Raw genomic sequence first — 11,902 nt, 5'->3', positions numbered from 1 at the left:
GTCTCGTCAGCGACATTCAGGGCAGCTCAAGTCTATCAGGAACTGAACCCAATTTTACATGGAAGCCCTGACTGTGGATAAATGGGCCATGCTCATGAGACACTGCCATCTCTTAAGCGAACAGGACTCAAGAAACAGGCAGGGGGAGAATCCAGTTCCTAGATGGCCTGGTGACACCCAGGTCTCAGCGTGGACGGCAGGCAATCCTATGAGGTTATTCACAAGGGTGGGCTGATGGAGTCAGAGACAGAAACCGAAAATTACAAAAATATATCCATGCCTCCATCAGCCAGGCTGGAAGAAAATAAGAAAAAAGAACCCTTCAGCTCGGCAGCCACTGGGTCCCTATCAGCGGTCATCACTGGTACCAGTTCACCAGAGTGTGCCGTCCTCGCAGGCTCCCAGTCCTCCGTTTCCCAGGCTGGTCTGAACACCCACAGAGAGGCGCAAGCAGGGGCAGCCAGGAGACGGGAGGGCCAGCCCCTCCGCGGCTCTCCTCTCGGGACACAGGCCCTTGGGCTGTTCTGGGGGATGGCTCCTCGCACCGCAAGGCTGGCTCTGTCATCAGAGACACATGGGATTGTGCCTGCGGTGCCCCGTGCCACCCTCCCGCTCTCACACCTCACACCCTTGTCTCTGCAAACGTCCCCCCTGCCACACTGTCACCCAGGTCCTGCCTTCTTTCCCAGACATGACCTCAAAGGAACTGAGGGGCAGCCTCGAGGTGCTGGCTTGCTGGCTCCCTGTCCCCTGTGGCCAGTGCCCTCGCCTCCTGTCTTCGTCACGACCCCGCCCCAGGGCTGGGCTACCCCATTCGCTGGCTCCAGGACCACCTGCCATCATTCCTGCTCTGCTCCAGCGAACCAGCTGCCTATGGGTTCACCCCCATCAGCCCGGTCGGCATGTCCTCTCCCTTCTCTCGCCTTCCAATCGCACAAGGGGAACCAGCAGATTCCTCCTCCAGGGCTCCCTGCAGCGCCCACTGCGGGTCTCTGAAAGCTCCTTGGGAGTGGCCTCTACGGTCCCCCTCCCCGCCCGGTCTCCACTTCTCTGCCAGCAGGCGGTGAGCCCCGCCCTGCAGGGCAACTCCCCGGGGGCTCGAGGAACCCATGTTACCAAGCCCCCTCCCTTCCTTGCCCTCCCCCACGCCACCCCCCCACCCCCAGCATGTCTCTCCCTGGGCTCCAGGCCCTGCCCTCCCTGTGGTTATTCCTCAGTCCCTTGCGCCCCTTCTCAACCTTGGAATGCAGGATGCCCCACAGCTCTACCCTTGCACCCCATCTCTCTCCACCGGCACCTGCCTGGTGACTTTACCATGCTCGTGCCTTTAAATGCCATCTGTACGCCCATGACCCCAAGTCCACCCTGAGCTGAATGAGTCCTCTCCCGGATGCAGGCCGGAACACTCAGCTGTTCTCCTGACACGTCCCCGGGACACCCCATGGGCTCGTCCACCTCAACAGGGCTGAGGCCCGGCTCTTAGCTCCCCGCCCCGGCAGCCCTCCTCACCTCAGGAAACAGGCTCTGGCCTCGAGCTGCTCAGGCCTGAGCCCAGGCTCCTCCCTGATGCGGCCCGCTCTCTCCCTTGTCCCCGCTGGTTGACATGACCCTTTTTCTATCTCCGAGTGGCTACTTCTCTTCCTGCCTCCGGGTCTCTGGTTCAAGGTCACCCTCCTGGTGTCACCTCACTGGCCACCCTGTTTACACACGATCGTCCCCTCCTCCTTGGACAACTCAGGCACTCTGGTCTCCTTTCCCTGCTCATTACTGTTCAACAGGCTGCGCGGGTTTAAAAAGGGGTCCACAAATTCTTCCATCCTCCTCCCTTCAAGAGGCAGAAGGGGCAACTCCTGCTCAGCCCCTGAGCGAGGCAGGACTTAGCAGCTCACTCTCGCAAACATAAGTGAAGGTGTGCAGCCTCCAGACCAGGGCGTGAAGGGCCCCGGGCTAAACCCCGCACTCTCGCTCTCAGAGGGTGTTCCGAGGAAAGCCAGGCCATGGGAAAGCCACACGGCAGGGACCTCGGCCTGTCCCCAGCAGCCAGGTGAGTCTGAAAGCCTGCCATCCAGCCCTGGGGTGCCTTCCTGCGTCTGTGCCCTCAGGAGGCCCTGAACCAGGCCCGCTTGCTACAATGCACAGGCACTGAGGACTGTGAGCTGCTCCCTGGGAAGTCACTAAGCTTTGCAATGATTCGTTACGTAGCAGTGGATAAAGAACACACACGGTATTTAATTCACTGCTGGAGTCCTACTTCTGACCATGTCTGGCCCAAACTAACTGCTCACTGAATGTGGAAGCTCAAAACACAGACATGTATGAACAAATACATGGCATGAATGAGGTGAAAACATAAAGGCACTTAAACTTCCAATGAGAATTCCTCTCACTATAAGCTGATGGATATGTGTATCCATTTACTCGTAGGACGATTTCAAAACTGTGCTAATTAGTACCATGCTGGGCCTCACAATAGGCCACAAATTATTAAAATTGGTTAAGGAAAAAAAGCATGCCTTAAAAGTAAACTCTTAGCCAGAAAAAGGAAAATGGGAAGACGTAAAGCGACCTATCAGCGCTTTGTTCCAAACCCACCTCAGGACCACAGTGTGAGGGGGCAGGTGCCTCACAAGGTGCCCACCAGGGATGGGAAGGGGGCGGCGGGGTCCTTGCCTCGGATGGCTCATCGTGCAACGCTGCCAGCCGGCCTTTCTGGGGGCACCACAGCACCGCCCCGTTGCCCAAGGAGTCTGCCGGCCTGTCCGCCACAGGGAACCTGAGGTCCGGGGCGCTGCCCAAGTGGGGTCGGCTGAAACACACGGCAAAGAGCAGCACTGTTAGAAGAAAAGAGAGCTCACTCTGTCAGACGGGCCAAAGCCTGTCCATTTGGAAGATCGGCAATTTCACAGCAAAAGGGCCCCCGGGAGGGCACTGCCCTCCTGGCTCCAATAGCAACAGGCCGCCCGCTGCTCCGCAGACACTCAGGGCTCATCCCCAGCAGCTGGAAAACTCCTGTATGTGGGGAAGGCAGTGCTGACGCGAGGGTGTGGAGCTGACTAGGACAGGATCGGCTGTCTGGGGTTGGGGCGTCCAGGGTCCCCCTGGAGCCCGCTCTCAGGTCCCAGGGCAGGGCCTGCACCTGCTCTGCTTTCCCCTTGGCACCCCACCTCCCCTTCGGCCCACGCCTGCTCTGACCTCCCTCTCCCACGGGAAGTCCGTGGATCACAATCACCGGTCTGCCTGGAACACTGTCTGCACGGCTCTCAGTGTTTTTAAAGGCGCCTCAGACAACCCGCAGCAGAAAAGCCTCAGACCCACGGCTCGGAGCTGAGCACCATTGGTGTCTCCCATTAAAGCAGAGGTGAGCGTGTCACCGGACTCTGGGCTGAACAAGGCCCAGCACAGATGCTCAGGCCCTGAGCACTAAGGCCTGGGCCTGCAGGTGCCAGGAGCTCACTCAGCAGGGGCCTGCTGGGAGGCAGGGCGGCCCCGCCTTGACTGTGAGCCGCCTGCACTGCAGGACCGCCCGGGCTCTGCTCAGTCTTCTCTCTGGGAAGAGGGGGGTGCCTTCACGTGCAGGAGTCCCTAAACCCAGGAGACAGGGCCTTCCTCCGAGGACAGGACACCCCATACGCTGCAGAGTGGCCAGGGCCGACCACCAGCTCAGCCTGCTCGGGGTCACACGCTGCTCTGCTCGACGGTTTTGCAAGGAACACTGTGCTGCACAGGAGATGGAAGTCTGGAATCTCCCGGAGCCACACCTGTCTTCCCTCCCGTCTCCCCTCCCTCCTGACAGAACTGTTCCCTTCTCTGCTCCACTTCCACCCAAGGGCCTGGGGCTAGAGCACACTTGGGAACTGGGTGGGGGGTACGACACAGTCCCGCTGTGGACTGCGGGCCCTCGAGGGTCCTCTGAGGGCCACAGAGGCCTCCGGGTTGGGTCGCCCCCCAACCATCGCCTCCCAGTCCCCTCGCGGGGTGCAGCCTTCATCTCTCTCCCCCTCCTCACCCGAAGCTCTTTCCTCAGGGAGAAGGTCTCAGAGACAAGGTGACCAATTCCTCTGGGAGGTCCCACCAAATACGCCGTGCCTGCCCTGCCTGGGAGCCAGTTTTCAGTCCCCACTCCCTCCCTCCTGAGGCAGCACAGTGCCCCCCACCCAGCCCACACTGCCCACAAGCCCCACTCCGAGGCCCCACCTGTGCTGCTAAGTCACTGCTGTGACCCCTCCAGAGCTGCCTCCTGGAGACACCCCTCCCTCGCACCAGCCGCTGTGGCCCACTGTCTTCAGAGCACAGCGGCTCCTCCTGCCCCGCGGCTGCTTCCTCTTCTCGTCTCTCACTCTCACTGACACACACGGGACTGGTGACCAGGCCCCAGGCTTCCCCATCTGAAGCCCCCAATTGTGTCAGGCCTCGGGTCCTGGCACCAGGTCCCTCCTCGTTACCCAAAAACCCCCAAGAGGAGGAGGCCGTGTCCACCTCCTCTTCCTCCACTGTCTACGCAGTCCTCCTCACACTCACCTCGTCCACCCCGGGAGCAGGGGTTCCCCACCTCTGACAGCCCCAGCCCCTCACCCTGGAGGAGCTCTGCCACCAAGTCCGGCCACGTCCCCTCCTGTTCTACAGGGCACGTGCTCTGCTTGAACTCCACCCGCCGTGGTTTCAGACACAGGACCAGTTTCTGGCTCTGCCTTTGTCTCAAATGACATCTCCTTTTCTCTAGAAGAAGGCTGGGTGGGGGCTCTGGACTGCGAGGATCCCCTAAGCACACAAACACAGAAATATGCGTATGGGCTCCAAACTGTCTCCTAAATCAGGCTGCAAGCAGTAGTCGATTTCCTACAGATGAATGAATGTCACCAGTAAGCACTTAATCACCTTTGCTAGAGTTTCTCTCTCACTTGTGACCGTTTTCCGTGAAGAAGCCAAAGAAACATTTAAATACTCAATAAGAATTACCGCCCCTCTAACAACGAGGAAGAAAAAAGCAGGATGCTCAGTAATCTGCTCTCCTCATTCACAAGCCAGGTGATTCCTCCCACCGCAGTCAAAAGACTACAGGTCATTAACCTTCTGCGACTCTTCAGAAACATCGGTGTCACAGTCTGTCAGGCCCCTCAAATGAATACGCCCAAATATCAACTGGTCGGCCCCCTACTTCCAAACCTCTGCCTGTGGTTTTGAGTGTTGTCAATCCTGTGACTACCACTCCGTGGTACCAAGTTTGACCCTAAGGAACGATGCTTGTCTCTTCCCTCTCGCTGGCCACGAAGCTACAGGCTCCTTGAGGTGCGACCATGAGCAACACCCAGTCATACTGTCCACACACCAGACAGGCCCTTGTCACACTCGACAGCGCTGAGGGGAGCTGCCCGGGGGAGCAGCCTACCTGTGGTGGAAGGGAGCCCCTCGCAGTCTCGTCTGGTCCACTTCGGCTCTCAGGGGTTCCAGGTTTAGAATCAGCTGGTCCTACGAAACAGCAAATGACACAGCCTGCACCGCTTGCTTTCTGGATGTCAAGTGACTTGCACCAAAATGTGCAGAACAGGTTACGTGAGTAGGTATCAACTCCCAACATTTTAATTCTGAGAAAATGTTCTCTAAGAGTCCCTAGCAAATGGAAACACTCAGAACAATATTAACCCTTATAAACCATAATGAGGAGGAAGTTCCATCTCAGGTGTAGAAAAGGTTTCTCTGGAGGAAACATGGCAAGCCATTAACAACGATGAAGTCTGTAGAGAGAAGCTGGACTTCAGGCGGGGGGTTCGGGTCAGGGGGACACGACTCACTCTATTGCCCTCCCTTCTCTCACTGCTTTCAATTGTCTCCATGGAGCTCACCTGCATTCCTCACATTCATTCCTCTACAGCCCACTTCACTTGCTCATGGGGTAAAACAAGTCAAACGGGCCAAGTCTGTGAGTCACTCAACTCAACCTGGAAGCTCTGTGCTGTCGGCCATGGCAGTCACTCGCCTCGTGCAGCCCCTGAGCATGTGAGACAGGCTGCTGCAAAGCCCGATGTGGAAATCACACAGAGGATTTCAAGACTCGTGGTGAAAGAAGGACGTCGAGTAGCCCGCTGGTTTTTAGGAAATTTTAGATTGTGTAGGTGGCTCGTATTATCTTTCTGACGCACAGCACAGCCCACGTGAATGGCTCACGCTTTGTCTCAGCTCTTGGGTGAATCCAGAAAGGACTACTCAGAATTCTGAACCACACACAACAGCCACACACTCTAAATCCATCTATAATGCAAACACATTCAGTGTTCAAAACCAGAAGTGCTATACGTGTTACAGCAGTGGATTCGCCATAAGGAGAATGTAACTCGACGTCTGCTAAGCATCTGCTCAAACTCATGTCCACTGAGTTGGTGATGCCGTCCAACCGTCTCATCCTCTGTCATCCACTGTCTCCCTGACTTCAATCTTTCCCAGCATCAGGGTCTTTTCCAATATGAAAATTCATATTAAAAAACTGGAAATAACTACCTCAAACAATTTTTAAATGCAATAACAAAGTTGCCAAGTCTGTGTTTTATAAAATGAGCATCAATTTCAAGGTTTATAAAGCTGTTTCAGAACCTACTGTATTAAAAAAAAAAATGGAGAGAAGACAAAAGAATGATCTATTTGAGATTGGCTCTGTATGAGAAATTGCTGAGACGAACTGACGGGACGGGTCATGGGTATTTATTATACTACTCCATCCACTTTTGTGCATGTTTGCAATTTTCCATCGTAATACATTTTAAAAGTTTATTTTCTGTTAAAGCAGAGTCTTCTCCAGCAACACAATTCGAAAGCATCAATTCTTCAGTGCTCAGCCTTCTTTATGGTCCAACTCTCACACCCATACGTTACTACCGGAAAAACCACAGTTTTGAGTATATGGTTTGAGTATATGGTTTGTCGGCAAAGTGATGTCCCTACTTTTCAATATGCTGTCTATGTTTGTCATAGCTTTCCAAGGAGCAAGCATTTTTTAATCTCATGGCTGCAGTCACCGTCTGCAGTGATTTTTGAGCCCAAGGAAACAAAACCTGTCACAGCTTCCACAATAAGGCATCGGCCTTCAAAGATTTTTAAAGCAAAACAAAAGTTGACTTTGAATTGGCTTAGTCTAGTCATAAACAGCATCCCGATCTCAACAGCCTCTGAGCAGCAGTGATGAAAGTAAGAAGTGCACCCCTGATCGGGAGATATTGAGCTCTCCGCCTAAGCGGGGAGGGCGCCTCACCGCGGGTCGCATGATGGGAGTCAGAACCACTGCCCCCTGGAAGCCCGCCTGTGAGGCTCTGCAGTCCAAGCCCAAGAACACAGGTATGGTGGGGACAGTACTGACACGTGAGGCTGGACCCGGGATCCCCACTCCATTTCCTGGATGGTCTGTATTGCCGTGTGGCCAACCTTTCCGGGAAACCTCTCTCAGGACTCGGTGACGCGAGCCTCCACCATCACCCTTTCCTGTCGTGATGCGCCTTCTGTCGCAGCACAACTGCGGTTCTCCTGTCTAGAGGCAGCCATCCTACACACACACCGTGTCTGGACCAGCGGTTTGGCATGTGGGACTCCAGCGCCACGTCCGAGGCAAGCAGGCTCCACACCTGGGCGCCATGCCTTCAGTTTCATGGGCCCCGGGCTGGCACCCCAGGTTTGTCTGAGGGGCAGTCGTGAGGTCCACCTGTATCCCAAGCAGCTCCCCGGACTGGCTGGTCAGAGCAACAAGCAGCCTCTTTGAATGTGGGGAGGCCCTGGCTCCTGCCCACTGCCTATGGGCGACCACCTCTGGCCCTGCTCCCGAGGAGGTGGGTGCCCGGATCAGCAGATGGGGCCACACAGGCACACACTCGATGCCAGAGACGGGAGTGGTGGAGAAAGGCAGTGCTGGCCCCCGCCCAAGCCACGTCTCCTGCCCAGACGCCGCCTCCCCGTCAGCACAGGCACCCGCTGCAGCTCCTTGTTCTTTTCCTCCAGTTGGGCCTCCATCTGGCGCAGCCTATCCTCCATGCTGCTGTGTCTCTCTCTCCTGCCTGTCGGCCAAGAACAGCGTCAGCTCCGCTCACAACAACCCTGTCCTGACGGCACGCGGGCTGTGATCGCAGGGGCGGCAAGCGGGCCATGCTCTGTGCGAACCACGGGCCCTGGGTTCGCGGGGGGCACGCCCGCATGCCTGCTCACACAGCCTGCGCGGCTTCGTGTGTGACACATGGCTCACGGAGGGGGCTGGTGACCAGCTCGTGAGAGGAGACGTGCTCCCCGTGCCCCGGGCCCCACACCCACGGCCGCTGCGCTCCCTCCTCGGACTGCCTGTGGCGAGCCCGCGCGGGCAGCAGACAGCGGCAAACGCGAGGCACACGTTCTACCTTCCTAAGCCGGGAAGGAAGTTCGAACCGTTTAGCCTCCTGAGTGGTAGAGCTTCCGGAAGACAAAAGGTCGGACTACAAGGCCGACTGGGGATGGACAGCAGAGATGCCAGGGGAGAGGAGAAATCAAGCCTGGAGAGGAGGATCACAGCAGAAGGGTGCCCCCTGGCGGCTGTTAGTGACCCTGCTCTGGGAGGGTTGGCGAGCACGGGACACCGGCAGCCTCCCGCGACGTGATGGCCCCTCGGGCGCTCACTGAGCTCCTGGCAAGGCTTCCGACAGCCGCGTCAGCACAGACCCGGCCCGACTCTCTATGTTCAGCCAGTGCCCACCGGCAGCGCAGGGCAACACCTTTCCCGCCACAAGGACAGGGTGGCTGGCTGGCTGGCAATGGGGTCGATGCCCCCAGCAGCGCCACATCCCACGGACATGGCCCCTCACCCGCGGGCTCCTGGGGACGGCGAGTGGGGAGTGGGGCCTCGGGTCTGCACGTGCCCTGCTGGGACTTCTTTAACAAGTGTATGGATAATGACTTAAAACTGTGTTCATTACAGAGCTATTTTGGCCATCTCTTAAACGAGAATGGGATTTTTCTAGGTCCCTATCCTGCTAGGCTTTGAGTGGCTGACTGAACTCTGAGCAGCAGTGACTCGGAGCTGAAGCGTCCTAGGGACACACACAACTCGGGACAAAACTGGAGGGAAATTAACGTAGGGATGACGCAGAAGTGGGGCCTGCCTGACACTCAGGGAGTGCTCCCATCTCAGACGGGCAGCACGACCCCCGCGTCTGCGCTCCTGTGTGGACTGAGCAGCACCGGCAGGGGCGCGGTGGGAGAGCAGGGGAACAGGCCCTCCCTGCGCCCGCCCCCCAGGGACCCAGAGCAGCACCTTGGAGAGCGAGGCCACCCTCTGCGCCTGCTCCGCCTCCACCTCGGGCAGCGTCTCTGCCCTCCGCAGTCTCGGCTGCAGCTTCTCTACCAGCTCCAGGCGCTCCTGCAACTGGCGGTTCTTATCCTCTGTCTACAAAGGGAGAGCACAGGATCAAAACAGGCCGAGAGGTGTAGCCACTGTCGCTTTAAGCAAGCTGAGACAAAACCTAAATGCACGTGTCTAGTGGATTCATTCTGTTTCGGAAGCTCCGTCAGGGTAAATTTTCTCTCAGTGTTCCTGGGCTTGGGCTCAGTGAGCAGAACACCTCCTGCCAGAGTATTTGCTTTTCCTAAACGTTCCCCAAGGACGTCTTAAAAAAAAAAAAACAAATTCTTATATATTAAAGAAGATCTGTAGAAGCTTATTCATTCTTATTGACAAGTTAAGGGAAGAAGGGTTCACTACGGACCCTTCTTAAAACATCACCAGAATCATCACTTAGAGGGAACCCTACTGACCACAGATGGCTACGGGCGTGTAAGCCAAAATATGGCTTTCATCTCCTCTGAAATACAGACCTGATAAGAGCGTGCCTGGTGAAATGCCAGTCAACTAGTATTTGTAAATGCACGATTATTCTTTTAACAGATCTTCTTACTCTGAAAAACTTTCAATGTAGAACAGACAGATTCTTTTTTAAAAAAGAAAAAAATTAAAGTATCTATAAGCTCAGGTTCCTGAGAGGTTAGCATTTGTTTCTAAGCAGCTTTCTTACTTTTTCTGTGTGCGTATTCCTCTATGTACGTACACAAACAATATGCTGTGCTTTAAAACCCTCAGAAAACAATAGCATATGGTACATAGTATTTTCTGATCTGCCTTTTACAGCCATTATTTTGTATATCGTAATGCTTTTAGTTAGCATTCCCCATCATACATTTCAATGGCTTTCTAGTATTTAATTTTTGTGGTGGGGACAATGATACACTTTGGCACACACCAGACTGACTCACTTTGTTTTGGAGAAGCCAGATTTGGTTTTCCTGGTTAAATCCTGATTATCTGAGACCACTCGGGAACAGGAGCGAGTAAGGCTCACCAAACCACAGGAAGTAGAATCCCTAATCAGACCGGAGCTCTAACCCTGCCTTTTGTCACAGTGACCCCAGTTCCCAACACGCAGCCAGCTGCCGTGAAGTTCCCTGCTGCTCTCTACTCTTTCGGTAAAAACTCTAACAAGCCAACAGATTCACGTTCAAGTAAAACAAAAGAGTCAGGAATGGAATTCCACAAAATGGTTAAACCAAGTCCCAAATAATGCAAACCTGTAAGTTGCAGTCACCCGCAATTTTTTAAAAATGTATTTCCTTCCAGTACAGCTGATTTACCATGATGTACATCCACACTTTTGAACACAGTATTTTAGGGTCATAAGAACTTTACACTGGGACTTGATTTCCAATGTGGGAGTCACATGAAAAGATCTTTACCTTCCTTCCTCAGGAATTCACTACTATATAAGTCAGACACAGTTCAGAAAGGCCATTACCTGTCGATGCCTAGAATCCTTATTTGCAATTTCATTTTCAAGTTTATCATTGATGTCGTCCTAAGTTTCAAATCAAACATAAAGTTAACGTCCTCAAAATAAAAGTCCTAGACACGGCAGTTTTCTCGGACGTGAGCAAAAATGCGCCTATCCCAAAGGTCACATTTGCCACGATTGGCACCCATCTGTCTTAACGTTCTGTCCAGCCACTTGGTTGACCAAGCTTCTTTTCTACATAACAAACCCAAACAGCAAACGAAAAGTATACTAAACTACCCTGTTATTGCAAGAATTCCAGGAGGGAAGGTATCTGGCATGAAGTCAGGACCTCTGTCTGCTACACCATACAGGCGGGCTTGACCCAGAACAGGGAGGGACCTTCAACAGATCCAACGGGGAGCTCTGAGGCTCGTTTCCTCGAGTAAAAGTTGGAAAAGTCTCATGCAATTTCCTCAGAATTAAAGTAGCATATTAACGAGTGGAAACAGAAGTCAAATTGTACACAACTGGGAGCAGCCTTCTCAAGCCTAGTTCTTCAAAAGCAGACTTACACCACATGGATGAAACGCTCAAACCAGGACCAGAACTTGCTGCTGGTGCAACTCCTGTCCGCCACCTCAAAATCCACTTCAGGTCCCTCCCTGGTCACTAAGTAGCCAATGTGGGTAAAGTCCTAACTTGAAAAGTGAAAGGTCTTGAAAACGCTTTTTCTAGAATTCTATACGTATTCAACTCGGACACCTAATCTCCTGTTGCCAAAGAGTAGTGTGAATAGCTTATACAAACCTGTGCAAATATTTCTGTTTTGAGTTCTCACACAGAATTACTCACACCAAGCTACTGAACAAGTACACCTGCTGTACCACATGTTGGAGGGGTTCTCTCTGAGACGGTCTCACGGGGGAGGGGTGGGCAGGGTGGGTGCTGTCTGTCTGTGCACAGAGGAGAGGCGAGGCTCACAGGAAGAGGCCTGAGTCCCCAGCACTCTTCTGTTTTCACAGTGACCGCTAGGGAGTTTCTCATAAATCATGACACCTGCAGACACGACCGCCAGAGACATCACGATTCCACATGGTTACACAGCTCGGGCCTGAGGATCTGAGCGTGAGCAAACA

The sequence above is a fragment of the Bubalus kerabau genome, unplaced genomic scaffold (assembly GCF_029407905.1).
Source record: "Bubalus kerabau isolate K-KA32 ecotype Philippines breed swamp buffalo unplaced genomic scaffold, PCC_UOA_SB_1v2 scaffold_70, whole genome shotgun sequence".
NCBI lineage: Eukaryota > Metazoa > Chordata > Mammalia > Artiodactyla > Bovidae > Bubalus > Bubalus kerabau.
Note: the sequence above shows the minus strand (reverse complement) of the source record.